We start from the raw sequence: 15,667 nt of genomic DNA on the forward strand, positions 1-15,667 counted from the left end.
CATTAGATTCACATATATCCTCCCGCAAGACAGGTTTTAAGGATGATTTTACATATAAACACCCCCCCCCTCACTTGTTTGTACAGTCATTTCTGAACAGACTATAGCCCTGTAAATGAACTGCGCAGTCATGGCTCTCATCCAGCCACGTCTCAGATATCCCTACCATGTCATAATTATTTTCCAACAAAATAAATTCTAATTCCTCCATTTTGTTGGTGAGGCTTCTGCCATTAGTGTACATGCATTTTATGTATCTTTCTGTACCTCTATTCCTTCTTACTTTATTGACTGTTCTAACCCCATCCCCAATTTCTTTATTTGTGCCCAGGTCACTATCTGCACTATCTTTCCCACCTATAAAATGAATACCCTCCCCCTCAATCCCTAGTTTAAACACTCCTCCAACCTTCTAGCCATTTTCTCCCCCAGCACAGCTGCACCCTCCCCATTAAGGTGCAGCCGGTCCCTAGCGTAGAGTCTGTAGCCAACTGAGAAGTCGGCCCAGTTCTCCAGGAACCCAAATCCCTCCTTTCTACACCAGTTCTTGAGCCACTTATTTATCTCCCTAATCTCCCATTGCCTCTCTGGCGTGGCACGTGGTACCGGTAGTATTTCAGAGAATACCACCTTGGAGGTCCTAGCTTTCAGCTTGCAGCCTAATTCCCTGAAATCATCTTTAAGGACCTTCCACCTACCTTTAACTTTGTCATTTGTGCCAATGTGCACCATGACCGCTGGGTCCTCACCAGCCCCTCCCAGTAATCTGTCAACCCGATCAGCGATGTGCCGGACTCGAGCGCCAGGTAGGCAGCACACTGTTCGACGATCCCTGTCTTTGTGACAGATTGCCCTATCTGTTCCCCTAATAATTGAGTCCCCCACTACCAGCACCTGCCTGGCCTGCCCTACTCTCCTATTTCCCTCTTTATTGGAGCTGACACTCCTCCAGCTTTCAGGGGACATGCCTTGCTGCAGTAGTGCTACCCTTGTACCGTCACTCCCCTCATCTGCCAACTTTGCAAACTTACTGGGGTGTGCCAGATCAGGACTAGCCTCCCTGGCACTCTTCCCTCTACCCCCCCCTCTAACTGTCACCCAACTAGCGACCTCACTGTCCTGCAGCTCCCGACTACCACCCTCCCCCACATCTACCCCAGTGAGTTGTTGCTCAGTGAGCAGCAGACTCCTTTCCATGTTGTCAATGGATCTCAGTGTTGCCAGCTGCTCATTTAGATCCAGTATCTGGGCTTCCAAATGCACAACGTGCACACATCTCGCGCAGCAGTAAGCAACCCCGACCGACTGTTCAAGGAATACATACATGTGGCAAGATGTACACTGGATAGTATTGTCAATAATGGAGCTCATTTCCTAATAGGGATTGCAATAGACAGAATGTTAAGTAAAAAGAAAAGTAAAGAATTAATGAAATACAGACAGCAATTCAGTCCAAAGTCCTCCCTTCCAAACTCCCTGAATCCAAAGTCACTGAAAAACAAGTCACACACTTACTTTCGTTTGCACTTATACTCCGGTCACACTCAGCTCGTTCACCATTGCAAACTAAGAGATTTAAAGAGGTTTTTTTTTTTTTTTTTTTCCCTTTTCCAGCAATGCACCCTTCACCTCAATGCACTTCCAAAGGACTGGATGCCCAACCAGCTGCCCCTTATAAACCCTTAATTATGACCCCTTCCCCTTAATTAACCCCTTGTGAGTAAAGCTACACCTCAGGATTTTAGTGCAATGTAGTTAACCCTTAAATACACAGGTAGTAAACTAAGAAACTAAAACTGTAGTGAGAAAATAGGTTTTAAAAAGCCCAATAAATCTAAACATGTAGAAAATCACTCAGAAGGTCACAATGCAGCAACTCACCGCAATTCACACAGGCATTTTCTGCAGGATTCCCAAATACCTCTTCACTGAAAACCAAGTCACACACTTACTTTCGTTCGCACTTACGCTCCGGTCACACTCGCAAACTAAGAGATTTAAAGAGTTTTTTTTTTTTCCCTTTTCCAGCAATGCACCCTTCACCTCAATGCACTTCCAAAGAGCACATTAGTATATGGGAGGGGGAAAATTTTTCCAGATTGTTGGTGACCATGGTGGCCATTTTGAAGTCGGTCATTTTGGATCCAACTTTATTTTTTTTCAATGGGAAGAGGGTCATGTGACACATCAAACTTATTGAGAATTTCATAAGAAAAGTAATGGTGTGCTTGGTTTTAACGTAACTTTATTCTTTCATGAGTTATTTACAAGTTTATGACCACTTATAAAATGTGTTAAAGTGCTGCCCATTATGTTGGATTGTTAATGCAACCCTCTTCTCCCACTCTTGACACACTGATAGCAACACCGCAGAAAAAATGCTAGCACAGGCTTCCAGTATCAGTTGTTTCAGACGCTGCACATCTCGTATCTTCACAGCATAGACAATTGCCTTCAGATGACCCTAAAGATAAAAGACCACCCATCATCTCCCATGCTACAGTTAGCAAACTGCTTGCCAAATTTCGTGAAACAGGTTCAGTGTTGGATTTGCCAAAATGTGGACGCAAGAAAACTGTCACTAATGAAGAAACATCAGTGGCTGTCCTAGCTTCATTCAGCAAGAGCCCACAGCGTAGCACTCGCCGCATGTCACTGGAGAGTGGCATCAGTCGAACATCCCTTCAGCGGATATTAGCTACTCACAAATGGCACCCTTACAAAATTCAGCTGCTGCAGCATCTCAACGAGGATGACACAGATTGGTGCACTGAATTTGCAGAATGGGCAAAACATTGGAAAATTGGAACATGACCCCCAGTTTACACAGAACATCATGTTCAGTGATCAGGCAAACTTTTTTGTGAATGGTGAAGTTAACAAACAAAACCACCGCTATTGGTCTAACACTAACCCACAGTGGATAGATCCCTCCAAGACTGTTGGAACACAAAAATTGATGGTATGGTGTGGTATATGGGGTACAAAGGATAGTGGGGCCATTCTTCATCAATGGAAACCTCAATGCCACTAGATATCTGAAATTTCTACATGATGATGTGTTGCCCTCTTTATGCACTGAAGATGGCATGTTCCCTGAGTTTTTCCAACAAGATGGTGCACCACCACATTATGGGTGTCAGGTCGGAGCATTTCTACATGAACAGTTTCTTGGAAAGGTGATTGGTCATTTTGGGTCAGTTGAATGGCCACCAAGGTCTCCCGATCTGACCCCCTTAGACTTTTATCTTTGGGGTCATCTAAAGGCAATTGTCTATGCTGTGAAGATACGAGATGTGCAGCATCTGAAACAACGGATACTGGAAGCCTGTGCTAGCATTTCTTCTGCAGTGTTGCTATCAGTGTGCCAAGAGTGGGAGAAGAGGGTTGCATTGACAATCCAACACAATAGGCATGGACTTTGAACACATTTTATAAGTGGTCATAAACTTGTAAATAACTCATGAAAGAATAAAGTTACATTAAAACCAAGCATGCCATTGTTTTTCTTATGAAATTCTCAATAAGTTTGAGTTGTCACATGACCGTCTTCCCATTGAAAAAAATAAAAGTTGGATCCAAAATGGCCGACTTCAAAATGGCCACCATGGTCACCATCTAATTTAGGTGTATCCATATAAATGGCCCACCCTGTATATATATCATAATAAAAACAACCTTTAGGGGACAGTGGTGGGTGTATTGCTCCTCAGTACCTCTTCTTTAACAAACACCGACCATTCCTCCCTCCTTGAGGATCAGTCCTCATACTTCTTCCCGAAAATTCTATTAGCCCTAAACAAACTCACTTGCAGTCCTAGGAACTTTCCTTAACTAGTTCAGGTCAATTAAAAGACAGCTAAGCTGTGCTGTGATTGGTTGCTTGGATAGGAAACAAAACAGTTGTTGTTTTAGGTGATTTTATAAATCTTCACCGGTATCTTCTTTTACATATTCCATGTTTGCAGCTTACGGGTAAATAATTGCGTGTAATTTCATGCAACTGAATTCTTTACGATTTGAAAGACTGAATTATGAATGAATGGACTTAAGAGAGCTCATAATTTCTTTGACCTTTGAAGCATCGCTGTCAGCCATCCTTGCTGTGCTATTTCTCTTACATATCTCATTTAGACAGTTGTTCATATATAAAGAGAGGAATGTTATCACTACCCCAAGAAGTGTGTGTTTAATGGCGTGTGCCATCATACATATTCCCTGGTATTATTCATTCTTGTAACCTTTCTCCATGACAAAAATATTTTGCTCAATCAGCGATTCTGGCTCATTAACTTCATGGTTCTTAGAAGACTCCATGTGTTGTGGACTGGCCTCATGTGAACTCTCCCACCTGGCAGTCAGAGGAGCACTGTAGGGAGCTGGCCCACATGACTATGGCTGACCCTTATGATTATTTGATTTATTGGTTCCATAAAAAGACTTTTGCCCCACTGATAATAATTAATATGCTAGAAGACTTCATGCTGACATGTAATGAAACATGAAAGGCTCACTAACCTCAGCTGGCGTAAGTAAGAATTAGCAAACACGTGTTTGCAAAGTAGAATTGTGATTTAAAAATTATCTAGGAAAAGAGAAGGACTTATATAATTGAATCCAAAGGAGGTTATAGGATTTGGCTTTAATTACATTAGTAACACGCACACCGGGGTTTCTGCAGATTCATGTGTTAAATGAAATTCTGTAATCGTCAGTTCCTCCGTGACCAGCTGGAGTTATATAGTGTATGTACTGGCACTGGAAGGATTCTTGGGATCTAAGTGACTGAACATATATATTTTTTCTATTTTGATGCTTTTACTATTTGTAAATCTCAGGCACTAACTGTATTTAGGGCAACCAAATATATCACAACATAGGATCTTATCGTTCATTCATACTGCACATGAGCGGCCCTGGCACCTGCACTGCAATACTCCCTCTTTAGGCTATGTTCCCATGATTAGTATTTTGTGAGTTTTTGATGTTGAAATTTTTTTGCACCATTTCTATACTTGTTAGCTAAATTAGAATGCTTCCGTTTTTTTTTCATTGTGTTTCAGTTAAAAGAGGTTATAAAAAAATTGGAAAATATACACAACAAGTTGTTTTGACATTGCTGTGCATATGTTACTTCTTTTTTAAATTTGATTTTTTTAAGAATCTGCCTTAGGCCACATGCACACATTAAGTATTTGGTGAGCTTTTTACATTTGCATTTTTTTCTCATTTCCACCACACTTGGAATTTTCCCCCATTTTTCAGTATATTGTTTGGTAAAATGAATGTTTTCATTCAAAACTACAATTTATCCCACTAAACATAAGCTCCCATACAGCTCTGTAGACAGAAATGAATCCTGACCAAATCTCCAACTCTATTTTCTGAAATGTAGCCCCAAACTTGCAAGGAACCTCCACTATGTCTCATTGTTGCCTGTATAAACTCATTATTGTACCACTCTCCATTAGAGATGAGCGTTGTTCTACTCGAACTGTTCGCCAATCTCAAATTCGAGCTGATTTGGGTGGTGTTCGAGCCGTTCGGCGAACACGAACGATTTGAGAAAAATTCGGCTGTTCGAGGTTATGTTCGATAACTGTTCGTGCACCAAAATCATAACTGGATTTTTTCTCAGTAATGATGAAAATTAATGTTAATATGCAGTTTGAGTGTACAGCGGGGTGGGGGGAGGGGCAGGGGATGGATCTCTGCAGGAATAATGAAGATCTCCATTTTTTTTTCTCTTTCCCGCATTTGCAGTGGGGAGGTGCAGTCTGTCAGCCTATCAGCAGCGCACACACGGAGCGAACTTCTGTTTTTCACACAAGCAAGGGCATGTGTCATTGGCAGTGTATGTCACATGTCCTTGCCCTATAAGACCAAGCCATTTTCCCCGTCGCCACCATTTTCTCACTGCTGCAGCTGCGTGTTAGACGGCACCGCTGTTGCTGTGTGCGCTATACCTTGTTAAATACAAGCCAATTTTCGCACAAATCTACAGATAGCTTGGGAGTAGGGAATAGTTGTGATTGCAGTCCTTTTAAGGACTAGGTTACAGCATTTCCTACGACTTTTATCAGGCAGGTCTGTGCTCTTAAATAGATAGATTGTGGGAGTAAAGACTAATTGTAATTGCAGTCCTTTTCAGGACTAGGTTACATCAGTTCCTATCAGTTTTTGCCAGGCAAGTCTGTGCCAGTGCTGTGCAAGTTTTTTTCACAGCATTTGGCTGAATCTAGCAAAGCTAATCCTTTTTGGCCTATTGCAGAGTGTGTTAGTCAGTGGAGTAGCCTATCTGTGTTGCAAGATATACCACCTGTGTATAGAATACCAATTTTTTTACTGCACTTAGTGAAGTAAAATCTTTTGGGCATAGCATCATTCTATTAGTCCATCTATACTGACCTCCATCAGGTTGCAAATTAAAAATAATTTTTATCTGCATCTACCTCTGAAAAAATATTTGGGCTTCTAGCTGTGTGTGGGACTTGTTCTATTAGTCCATCTATACTGACCTCCATCAGGTTGCAAACTGAATATAATTTTTTTCTGCATCTAGCGCTGAAAAAATATTTGGCCTTCTAGTAGTGTGTGGGACTTTCTCTATTTGTCCATCTATACTGACCTCCATCAGGTTGCAAATTAAAAATAATTTTTATCTGCATCTAGCTCTGAAAAAATATTTGGCCTTCTAGCAGTGTGTGGGACTTTCTCTATTAGTCCATCTATACTGACCTCCATCAGGTTGCAAATTAAAAATAATTTTTATCTGCATCTAGCTCTGAAAAAATATTTGGCCTTCTAGCAGTGTGTGGGACTTTCTCTATTAGTCCATCTATACTGACCTCCATCAGGTTGCAAATTAAAAATAATTTTTATCTGCATCTACCTCTGAAAAAATATTTGGGCTTCTAGCTGTGTGTGGGACTTGTTCTATTAGTCCATCTATACTGACCTCCATCAGGTTGCAAACTGAATATAATTTTTTTCTGCATCTAGCTCTGAAAAAATATTTGGCCTTCTAGCAGTGTGTGGGACTTTCTCTATTAGTCCATCTATACTGACCTCCATCAGGTTGCAAATTAAAAATAATTTTTTTTCTGCATCTACCTCTGAAAAAATATTTGGCCTTCTAGCAGTGTGTGGGACTTTCTCTATTAGTCCATATATACTGACCTCCATCAGGTTGCAAATTAAAAATAATTTTTATCTGCATCTAGCTCTGAAAAAATATTTGGCCTTCTAGCAGTGTGTGGGACTTTCTCTATTAGTCCATCTATACTGACCTCCATCAGGTTGCAAATTAAAAATAATTTTTATCTGCATCTACCTCTGAAAAAATATTTGGGCTTCTAGCTGTGTGTGGGACTTGTTCTATTAGTCCATCTATACTGACCTCCATCAGGTTGCAAACTGAATATAATTTTTTTCTGCATCTAGCTCTGAAAAAATATTTGGCCTTCTAGCAGTGTGTGGGACTTTCTCTATTAGTCCATCTATACTGACCTCCAACAGGTTGCAAATTAAAAATAATTTTTTTTCTGCATCTACCTCTGAAAAAATATTGGGCTTCTAGCTGTGTGTGGGACTTGTTCTTTTAATCCATCTATACAGACCTCCATCAGGTTGCAAACTGAATATAATTTTTTTCTGCATCTACCTCTGAAAAAATATTTGGGCTTCTAGCTGTGTGTGGGACTTGTTCTATTAGTCCATCTATACTGACCTCCATCAGGTTGCAAACTGAATATAATTTTTTTCTGCATCTAGCTCTGAAAAAATATTTGGCCTTCTAGCAGTGTGTGGGACTTGTTCTATTAGTCCACCTATACTGACCTCCATCAGGTTGCAAATTCAAAATAATTTTTTGTCTGCATCTAGCTCTGAAAAAATATTTGGCCTTCTAGCAGTGTGTGGGACTTTCTCTATTAGTCCATCTATACTGACCTCCATCAGGTTGCAAACTGAATATATTTTTTTTCTGCATCTACCTCTGAAAAAATATTTGGGCTTCTAGCTGTGTGTGGGACTTGTTCTATTAGTCCATCTATACTGACCTCCATCATGTTGCAAATCGAATATAATTTTTTTCTGCACCCCAATCGCACTTGCTTCCTCACAGCTCCCAAATCTCCAGCTGCCCGTCTGAGTATGAGGTAGAACAGATGGTTGAGTCTGCAGAGCTGTTTACTCATACTATAGCCTGGGAATCAGAGGTCGACTCCAGCGCTTCTGTGAATCCAGACGAGGAAATGATCTGCACTGATGCCCAGAATCTTTATGAGTCAGATCCAGGACCAGACGCAGAAGGTTCTGACCATAATGTAGACCCTCATTCCCAAACTGTAACTCCTGTTGGTGGAGACAATGAGGAAGACGATGATGAGACTCAAATACCTGATTGGAGCGACAACTTTAGTTTTTTGTCAGGGCAGGAACAGGTTGGCTCTGAGGACGACGGGTGTGATAACGCACAGGGTGATGATGATGAGGTTGGAGATCCCACTTACTGTCAACCCACAGTCAGCCAAGAGATGAGGTCAGCAGAGGAGGTGGAGGAAGATGCTAGTGATGACGAGGTCAGGTTGCGCCTTCCTGGACAGAGACGTAGTACTTTAAGCACGTCAACAACTGCATCCTCAAACACAACTCTGCCTCTCACCACAAGTCGTGGTGGCTAGTGTTGAGCCACCCCCGTAGTGTTCGAGTTCGGTTCGGTTCGTCGAACACCCGTGTGTTCGCCGAACTGTTCGTCGAACTGTTCGTCGAACACCTTCGAACACCGTTAAAACCAGTGGCAGGCAAACAAAAACACATAGAAACACAAAGAAAACACCTTCAAAGGTGTCCAAAAGCTGACAAACTGCTCAGAAGACACAACTAACACATGGAAAAGTGACAAGTACATATAGTCATGCGAAAAGAAAAGAGGTGGAGGAGTAAAAGGAGGGGGAGACACAGATATAGGCATGTCATGCCCTTCTAAAATCCAAAAAGTGAGAAGCCGACACGGCCAGTCCGTTCCTGCCTGTGCCACCTCTGTGTCGCCGGGTTTGTGCCAGAGCCGCGGTGGACCCTGACGGCCAGCCCCCCTATCCCAATACTGGTGCCTGTCCGCCGGTGGGTCGAGGCCCCCCACGGTGGGGGGGGAGTAACATCTGCAGAAGAAAGACCATCTTCCAGCCAAACTAAGATGTCGACTTCTTTTCGTGGACAATGTGATACGATCCCATTCTTACGGACACGCCCATCGCTACAAATTCTAGATGAGGCACAAAAACAGCAGGTGCTTCAGCGGATATCAAGTGCTCCTTCAAGTGGGCTCTCCATCACCTCAATTTCAACATCACAAATACTCCAGTCCTCAGAGGTGTCACCCCAATCGCACTTGCTTCCTCACAGCTCCCAAGTCTCCAGCTGCCCGTCTGAGTATGGGGTAACACAGATGGCTGAGTCTGCCCAGCTGTTTACTCATACTATAGCCTGGGAAACGGAGGTCTGCTCCAGAGCTTCTGTTAATCCAGATGAGGAAATGATCTGATCCGATGCCCAGAATCTTTATAAGTTGGATCCAGGACCAGATGAAGAAGGTTCTGAGCATAATGTAGACCCTTGTTCCCAAACTGTAACTCCTGTTGGTGGAGACAATGATGAAGACGATGATGAGACTCAAATACCTGATTGGAGCGACAACTTGACTTTTCGGTCAGGGCAGGAAGAGGTTGGCTCTGAGGGCGACGGGTGTGATAACACACAGGGTGATGATGACAAGGTTGGAGATCCCACTTACTGTCAACCCACAGTCAGACAGTCGATGAGGTCAGCAGAGGAGGTGGAGGAGGATGTGACTAGCCCTGAGGATGGGGATGACTCGGTACCCGGGCATTTGCCTGGCCTTGGGGATGTCGCGGTGGTCGGCTCCCTGGCCCGTACCCTAGGGTCTCTCTTTAAAAGGGTGGATAATTGTTAATTTTATAAGAGTTCATGACGCCACCTGTGGTATCTGGTGACAAGCACCAGCGCTGCAGCAGTCCACTGAGGCCGGTGATAAGGCAGCTCGATGGTATAGCTCCCCACAGGTGGAGCTAGGTCTCAGGGCAGCATATGCAGGGGGAATGCAGGACAGGCGAGACCCAGCTGGGTCAGAGCAAGAACGGGAACGGACACGGTAGTCACTTCAGTACCTTTTACTGGTGGAAATTCAGGCACATCCCGGAGCACTGTAGGGTGAAGGGTGCATATCAGGATCCTCCCCAATGAGCGGGTGTAGGGCCTCCTGTTTCTTGCCTCTGCGTAGTAAGTTTCTGACCTGCCTGGAGCTAGGCCTAACTTTGTCTCTGTCCTGCGCTGGCTGACCTTGTGGTAGGGCCTTCTATTGGAGTTCACGCTCCCAGTATGCGGGGCCTAAGCGTCTCCTGGCTCTGTTACATATCAGCACCTTAGCAATCCTGGGACTTGTAGTTCTCCAGGGATTCCGATTATTCCTTACTGGGTCATAGAGATACCGGTAAGCTCGGATCCTGTGTCCGGTAAATGCTTCGGGGTGAGCTGGTTAAGCTCCTCTGCCCCTTATGTACTAACTCGCCACTCGCCTTCGGCCTACTCGGGCCCTCACTAGGCTATACACACTAACGGCAGCTTGCCGCGCTTCACTGATCTTACGGCACCGGCACACCTTAAGCTCTATCTGGGCTCCCTGAATCTAGCAAGCAGGAGCCTCGTGCTCCACTGCTGAACTATTAACTGCGTTCTCTAGACTAGACTGAGCTCCACTGCAGACTGACCTCTCTTAGGCTTCTCTACTGCAGGAACTCTTCAGAGGAACTGAACTGCCTAGCTCCACCTTCCCTATTTATATCCCTAACGGGCTCCCTCTGCTGGTCTGAGGTGGAAGGTGGAGATGTGTGAATGTTTATGGGGGCCTCTTGTGGAGGATTCCATCAATGCACTCTTGTAGGATCTGTGATACCAAGCGCAGCGGGGCATCACAGATGCTATTGACGACGAGGTTAGGTTGCGCCTTCCTGAACAGAGACGGAGTACTGGAAGCACGTCAACAACTGCATCCTCAACCACAACTCTGCCTCTGACCACAAGTCGTAGTGGCTCTTCAGGTCACATGGGCTCTAAGCCTTGCATAGCCTGGGCATTTATTCAGATCGATAAGGATGACCCAACTCGTGTTATCTGTAATATTTGTCAGCAAAAGCTAAGTAGAGGCCAAAAAATACATAGTTTGAGTACTTCATGCATGTACCGTCACATGGATATGAAGCATAAGTTGCAGTGGGAAGCTCACTGTGCTACAATGCGGCCTAGCCGGCTGGGCCAACCACCGTCTGCCCCATCTTGTGCATCCGCAGCCTCTTCATCCTCTGTGACTGGGGGGACAGCAGTCACACATGTTTTTGGACGCAGACCTGCCACCTCTTTACCCGCAACAGCCAGTGTTATTGGCAGGTCGTCAGTTCATTGGGAAGTGGAAACACCTGCTAGTGTTGAGCGCTCTCCGACATCGAGAGCACCACCTTTGGATCAAGGCAACCTAACATGTCCGCCTGCATCTTCCTCACAGACCGGCAGTTGCCGGGGACACCCTACTCAACACCGTCTAAGCACAACAACCAGCCCTCGGTCCCTCAGATGTGGAAAAGTAAAAGACCATTTCCTCCTAGCCATGAGAAAGCTAAGAGGTTGAATTTCACCATCTGCAAGCTGTTGGCTACAGAAATGCTGCCTTTCCACCTGGAGGACACAGAGGATTTTCAAGACCTTATGTCCGTCACAGTGCCCCAGTACCAGATGCCCAGTCGGCACTACTTCTCAAAGAAAGGTGTGCCTGCGCTCCACTAGCATGTCGCACACAACATCACCGCTTCTTTGAGAAACTCTGTGTGTTAGGCTATGTGCCCACGTTGCATTTATGAAGCAGAAAATTTCTGCTGCATAAATGCAAGTCCTCTCCCGGAAAAACGCATGCGGAATTCCGCACGCGTTTATCGCGCATTTTTCGCGCGTTTATCACGCGTTTTCCACATGCGGAATTGCCTTGCGTTTTTTATGCATTGGACTAAGGCAATTCCGCTTGCGGAAACGCAAAATTAAATGACATGCTGCGGATTTTTGAACGCGGCATAAACGCTGCGGAAAAATCCGCAACATGTGCATAGAACTTGTGGAATCCCATTGGGGACCATGGGGTGCGGATATACATGCGTTTTTCAAGCGTTTACGCTGCGGAAATTCCGCAGCATATATGCTTGAAAAATGCTACGTGGGCATGACAGGGTGCACTTCACCACAGACACTTCGACGAGAAGGCATGGACAGGGGCGTTACATGTCGCTGACTGGGCACTGGGTAACTATGGTGACAGCAGGACAAGGGGCTGCTGTCCAAGTCTTACCGTCCCCACGAGTTGTGTGTTAATCCTCTTTATCTCGAACTTCCTCCACTGCTTCTGCCTCCTCAACCTCCTCTCGGTCCTCCACCTGCACCCAAAGCCTGTCTGGTAATGCCACCTGCTTTCTAACTGCGCAGAAGGAATCCTGCACACCTCCTTACTATGCTGGCAGCAGGGCTCAACGCATCAGTGTTTACTTTGAAATGTCTGGGAAATGAGAGTCACACAGCTGAGGAGTTTTGGTCAGCTCTGGAAACCCAGTTTCATGAAAGGTTGTCTCCACTGGACCTGCAACCAGGGAAGGCCATGTGCGACAATGCTGCAAACCTGGGTGCGGCACTTCGCCGGGGCAATGTCACACACGTGCCTTGTATGGCTCACGTGTTGAACCTGGTTGTCCAGCAATTTTTAGCCCACTATCCCGGACTAGATGGCCTTCTGCAGAGTGCACGGTCGCTGTGTGCTCACTTCCGCCGTTCGCATCCCGCAGTTCAACGACTTACATCTCTACAGAAGTCGTTGGGCCTGCCAGTTCACCGGCTGAAATGCGATGTGCCGACACGGTGGAATTCAACTCTGCACATGTTGCAGCGACTGTGGCAGCACCGACAAGCCCTGGTGCAATACGTTCTGACGTATAGCCTGGGCCAACGAGATCCAGAGGTGGGGAAAATCACGCTGGAGGAGTGGTCTCAGATCAGGGACCTATGCACCCTTCTGCACAGTCTTGAAATGGCGACGAAGATGTTTAGTGCTGACGATGCCATTATCAGCATGACTATTCCGGTGATTTACATGCTGGAGCACATGTTAAACAGAATTCGGAGTCAGGTGGTGGGACAAGAGGAGGTGGAGGAAGTAGAGGAGGAGTCGTATGCGGAAGGGATAACATCTCCAAGGTCCAGACGGTTGGCAGCACCAAGGCGGCAGGCATGGGAGGGTGGGGGAGAGGGATTAACCAGGGCGCATGGTAGCAGCCAAACTGTTGAGGAAGGTGCAGGAGCCGAGGAAGAAGTGGAGGACGAACTGGCAATGGGCATGGAAGACTCATCAGATGAGGGAGACCTTGATCACATTTCTGTTGTGCGAGGTTGGAGGGAGAGGGCAGAGGAAGGAAGCATGATTCTTACCTCGCTACCAACACAACAAGGACTTGGTCCTTCTGGATGCGCAAGACACATGAGTGCCTTCTTGCTGCACTACCTGCAACATGACCCCCGGATTGTCAGAATTCGAAGTAATCCCGACTACTGGGTTGCCACACTCTTAGATCCCCGGTACAAAAGTATATTTGCTGAAATAATTCCTGCCATAAAAAGGTATTGACGAATGCAGGAGTATCTGTTGCAGAATCTTACATGTGCTTTTCCACAAAACACCAGTGGTGCACGTAGTGAATCTCACAGTTCTAACTTGCCAACGGTGGGACTGTCGAATCTTCATCACTCAAACAGTAACAGTAACACAGTATCTGCTGGTAACAGCAATTTTGTGGAATCGTTTCACCACTTTTTTAGCCCATCCTTTGCAAGGCCACAGGAGACAAGAAGTCTGACACATAGTCAATGCCTAGAGAGGATGGTACAGGAGAATCTCCAAGTGAACATCGAAGCCATGACTGTGTCACTGGACCCTTGCTCATTTTGGTATTCCAATCTTGAAAAATCGCCGGAGCTCGCCACTCACGCCTTGGAGATCTTGTCATGCCATGCAGCCAGCGTTCTCTCTGAACGTGTGTTCAGCGCTGCTGGTGGTGTGCTGACAGATAAGCGCACGCGGCTGTTCACTGAGAATGTAGACAGACTCACGTTCATAAAGATGATCAAATCATGGATTCGCAAGGACATTTCTACCCCTGTGTCATCCTTGGGAGACTAAAAGCTTGGGGATTTGGTAAAATCACCTCACCAACCGTTTTAAGCAACAGTGGGGCAATTGATGCCACTTAACCCTAGAACGCATGACCATAAAAATCTACACTTTCACATACCTGGGGCCCTTTAGGCCCGTGTGCAAATAACATGGAATAACTCAAACTCAAATGACAAACAACTATATACATGAAGAATACCTAGAGTTTCAAAATTCTAACTAAAGCAATCTTGCAGAAAATAGAAAACAATTAACTGGGCGGGCCTGCAAGGCCACAGGTATGCGTTCTAGGGTTAAGTGGTGTCTGTGCCACAATTTTGGGAGTCCCCTTGCTGTGTCTTACGTGACGTTGGCATCGTCAATTCCAGGTGGGTTGGGTCGCACCCCCCCTTTTAACTGTAAGAAACTACATACACTATGGCTTGGGGTAACACAGATGGTTGAGTCTGAAGAGCTGTTTACTCAGAGGTCTGCTCCAAATCTTCAGTGTCTGCTAGTCAGCGTAGAATTTTTAACTGCATCTAGCCTAGGCAATACTTTGGGCGTAGTAGCCCAGCTGCGAAGCAAGCTGCACCGCCTGTGTATCTAATAAGAATTTTTAAATTAATCTAGCCTAGGCAGACTGTGGGGACCCCCAACCAAACCCAGATGCTCAGCCCCCCTACCGCCCCCCTTTCATGGACAACCCAATAATGTAACTCTTACAACTGGATGGGTGAGGATCGGTCACAGCTTTATTAACTCTTTATACTCATTCCATTAGAAAGGCATTTTATTTCTAAAATAATTCAGCTGGTTGCAGCATGCCCTGGGTCCCCACTCCGGCAAGTTGGCCAACAAGTGTAACTCTCCAACATGTCCTTTCTATTTCCAGGCCACGGAGGATCCAGCGTACTCGTATGTAGGACTCTGACCCCCACCCATCACTCTTAACGCTTGTTCCACTCCGTCCTGGAGTCCTGACAGGAATATGTCCAGTCCAATATCTATTAAGTGAACACCATCGGAACGTATGAGGCCTGCTTTATCTCCTTCCAGTTGTCGGTGTCGTATCACTACACCGCCTCTGTCTCTTCTAAATTTTGCCATCCGAATATTTATTACCCGCCTTGTTCATTCGATGGCCGTGATGTCTTGTGCACCTTGCCATACCGCTATCGGCACAATCTCTGACCATACTATAGCTAATTTTGTGAAAAATTCTCTGAAGCGCTCAGTGTCTAGTTTCATTATTGCCATTAGTTATGCGCTCTTGTGATGACCTAGGTTGTTTCCCCCGGCCTGTATAACTAAGATGACCAGACCTCTTGCCTCTCTCCCTACCTTGATTACCTCCATTAGTACCTGTGGCCATAGCAGGCCTCTAATACCTCTCCAGTTGAAATATGT

General features: G+C 45.3%; 1 protein-coding gene across 4 annotated transcripts in view; it reads right to left on the minus strand.

The window, feature by feature from the left end:
* The window catches only part of PEX5L (peroxisomal biogenesis factor 5 like), a 408,598-nt gene that overhangs the window by 304,490 nt on the left and 88,441 nt on the right, over nucleotides 1-15,667 (minus strand). The window lies entirely within an intron of this gene.

Source organism: Phyllobates terribilis, unplaced genomic scaffold, assembly GCF_046119375.1.
Source record: "Phyllobates terribilis strain yellow unplaced genomic scaffold, ASM4611937v1 Scaffold_3__8_contigs__length_932513732, whole genome shotgun sequence".
NCBI lineage: Eukaryota > Metazoa > Chordata > Amphibia > Anura > Dendrobatidae > Phyllobates > Phyllobates terribilis.